The following is a 3,733-nucleotide window of genomic DNA, read 5'->3' as shown; positions in this document are numbered from 1 at the left end:
CTGTCTGCTACAAAACTGGCTTCCAGAGTTTGCTTTCGAGCCTGGATGCCTGCAGTTCCCAAAACTGCTTGAGAAGGCTGAGAGGGAGTCCCTCCCTGTGCACGAGTGGCAGCAAGGATCTGGGAATAGGAGCATGGAGGTGCTGGCACCACTGCTGGGGCAGAGCTGGGCTTGTTCTGGATGCCTTAAAGGTGGGACATGACCCTTGCAAACCAACAATTGTCAAGCTGTGATGGACAAGGATTTAACAAAAAGAAACATTAAAAACACATGATACCTCTCATGAAAAAAAGGATTTTCAATGAGTTGTTTCTCCTGCACTGTAAACCCTTCATGCCTGCCAGGTTTTGTTTTGCCTAGTAGCAGGTGCTTCACCAAAGATCCAGCACCTTATCTGAGTCTTGTCCTTGTTTTAAGGGTGGAGGAACAGAGGTGTGACTAACTGGCTTATTGAAGATGGGGGAGGATTCAGCTGGGCACCTGCTTGTGCTGTGGGTACTGAGTGGGAGCAGTTCTTGTGGAGTACAGGATGGAGCAGAGCAGTGGCCAAAGCCCAGGGCATGTCCATCCTTATCTGGCAGGGAGCTGGAGTGGTTTCAGCTCGTGATGGTAGGTGCTTCCTACACCAGAGCTGGTACAGGCTGACATGCTGGGTATACCCTCAGCTTCTGGAGCAACAGAACACTCTCCCTCTCTCTCTATTTTGAGACCTGTGTTACAACCACTAAGTTGACGGAAAAACAAACGCAAATCCTGTCAAGTACTAGGACAAATATTTTTAAGGCTATTTCAGGGTTTATAAAAAATATTAAACTAGAAGGTAAAATACACTTTATTAAACTGTCTTAATTTATAGTCAAATATATGGACTCTCTGCTGGGGTACAAAAAGTAAAGATGCCTCTGAGTCTAAGACTTGGGTTATCAGTGTCTGAGAGTATTTAAGAACTCGTAGGTGCAATTATAGTCTTGAAATCTTCTGTTAAGATAGTCTTTCCTTAAAGTCAGCTTTCCTTATGGCTGCTGAGTGCACATATGGAGCTGTAACATGCTGTTTGTTCACCTTTCCAGAACAGTGGGTTCACACAGAGCTGAGTTTGTCAGTCATTCATCATTCCTACAGCATAAAGCATCCTATTTAACACTGAGACATTGCTGTTGGATGCCTGAAGAGCCCAGGCATACTAGAAGATTAAAAAAAAAAGTTCAATTAAAGACCAAGGGCAAAAATAGTTTCATGGGTTTTCTGTTTCAAATTAGACTCTTAAAAGCCTCTTTCCCAAATTTCTTCTATCTGAATTTTGGATCCAGTCTTAAATGCTGGGTCTGAAACCCCAAATTACACCACAGTTTGTGCCCACATCAGTGATGGGATGGATCCAAATAGCAGATATAACCACACCGAAACCCAGGGAAGTTTTGGGTCCACTGCCCAGGTTCAGCACAGCCTCTTTGCCTTGTGGATCCTCTCTGCCATGCTGGACCCCCATCTGCCCCTCCACAGCCTGCCCACCCCTTATCTAATCCACCCAGGGCCAGTTTGGGTAAATATAATCTATGATATGAATATAATAGGATCTGAGTTAGCTTTGAGGACTGGTAGGGGTTAAATCTTTTATAAGTTCAATTAAGAAATTAAACTTGGTGGGAGACCTGCAGTGCTTCCCAGTTGTTCTCCAAGTATCACAACAAACCTCCTCATGTTAGGCCTGGTATCTAAGGGGGTATCTGGCTTTGTAATCTGGGGTTTGGGCTCATCTCTACCCAAAATATTATTTTAACCACTCTTTGTATGTAATTTCCATACTTTTCCTTTGGTATGCTTTGAGAAAAGATTCTGCCAAAGACAGAAATGCTTTGAGCCTGAAAAACATTTTTTTGCCGTGTATATGGAAGGCAGTGTTTTGCTTGGCTTAGCTTAAGAAATACATGGCACAACCTGCATGAAATATTTGAGGCTGTGAGGAGACATGAGTGATTCTTGAAGAAAAAAAAAAAGAAGAAAAAAGTTAGTTTTTATTCAATGGTCTCATTTGCTTATAGCCACACCTAGGCAGGAGATGTGGGGCAGAGCAAGGAAGAAGAGTTTATCTATGAACTTGTAAAATTAAAGTTGTTATAAAGTTAAAAAGAAACAAAACAACCCCCCAAAAAAGCTCAGTCTCACGGCAAGGTTTCTACATATGTGAGCAGGAGTTAAACCATTAGTGTTTGATAAAAATTCATGAGGCTTTCAAAGTACCAGGGGTTGAGATGAAAGCTCTGCCTTATGTACCCAGGCTGTGGGGAAAAGGGCTGCCAAGTGCCCTTGTCCTCACCTGGGTGGGCTTCTTCTGTGGAGGGTCACAGTATGGGGAGGAAGGCTCACGGGGAGCCTATAGGGTCAGTTAATGGTTCAGCAGACCTGCTGACAGGGCCCTCTGGAATTTTTCAGTCTGACTTCCATCTCCAAGCAGGGTCAACAGCAAGTCTCTACCTGCATGAGCTCCTCTCTACTCTGTGCCTCTATGTGTCTCCCAACAAAGGTGTGGAGAGGAGACAGCAGAATCAACTGAATCTGGCTTGACCTGCTCTTTAGCACTGAGCCCAAACTAGAGCAGCCCCTGAGTTGCCTCATTTTGGGCTGGTGCTCCTTGGAGGCCCCAGGGGAAAAAGATCTTGGGGGTAAAGCAGATTTGTGGCCACTCAGTCTGTCCCCATGCCTGTTCCTCCGCAGAGGCTGTTTGACCCTGTGTCTTTGACTGTTTGACCCACGTGACTTTGATTTCCATCCACTGCCTCTGCCCATGCTGAGATTTTGGCTACAAGAAGAGGCTGTGATAGTGAGCACTGGTCCAGGCAGTGTGTTGTCACGCTGCCTGCCAGCCACACATTGGGTCAAGGCAAGGGGAACTGACCACTGTTTGTATCCTAATACTCCCAGAGCCCTTTGATACCACACCAGAGCAAACCAAGATGATAATCCTACCTCTCAGATTTCCAAAACCAAGCCAGAGCCCCATGGAGGGGTAAGATGTGGGCAGAGGAAGACAGAGGAGGAGTTAGTGTTTCTGCAAGATGTAGCAGACATAGGATATTAGGTGGCTCCTTGACACTGCTCCTGCTGCAGCTGGTGAGCACTTTGTGCTCTAGTTTGCTTCTAGTTCATTGCTTAATGCCTTGCCTGGCAGTTTTCCTGACATGCCTCACCTGCAAGTGAACAGCTTCTCCTGCAGACCCCAGCAGAGCAGACCATGCCCCAGTTGGGAAAGTTTCTCAGCGAGATGCTGGAAAAGAGAATGAGGACTTGCAGGGGCCAACTGGCCTCTGGTCCAACCCTCTTGCTCCATCCAGGCACCTTTCCACTTGTCAGGGGAGCTTTTATTTGTCCAGAGCAAACAAAATTATTAGGAAGGCAATAAAATAGTAAGGCTGAGGCTCTCTGGGCACCTTGTGGGACGCTGCTTGCTTGCTTCTGGAAAGCACTGTTTTGGTTTTTTTTCTTAAATTGCAAAGTGTCCTTTAAACATGGCCTGGGATGCTGCCCAGGGCAGTTTCTTCAGCACAGGGGAAAGTGTGTGGATCTGGTAGCTGGAGATGGATGGGATCAGCAGCCTGATAAGCTAATGGTTTTTGGAAGTTTGAAAAGTCAGTGGTGGCATGAGCCACCCTCTTCCAGTGGCCTCCGTGACCACAGCACAGCATGGGCTCCACACCAGCAGCTGTCATGTCCTGCATCTCTTCAATGCCTCTTC

Source organism: Manacus vitellinus, unplaced genomic scaffold, assembly GCF_001715985.3.
Source record: "Manacus vitellinus isolate BGI_N305 unplaced genomic scaffold, ASM171598v3 scaffold_0_pilon, whole genome shotgun sequence".
Classification (NCBI taxonomy): domain Eukaryota; kingdom Metazoa; phylum Chordata; class Aves; order Passeriformes; family Pipridae; genus Manacus; species Manacus vitellinus.
The sequence above is the reverse complement of the archived record's forward strand: the minus strand, read 5'-3'. Positions refer to the sequence as shown.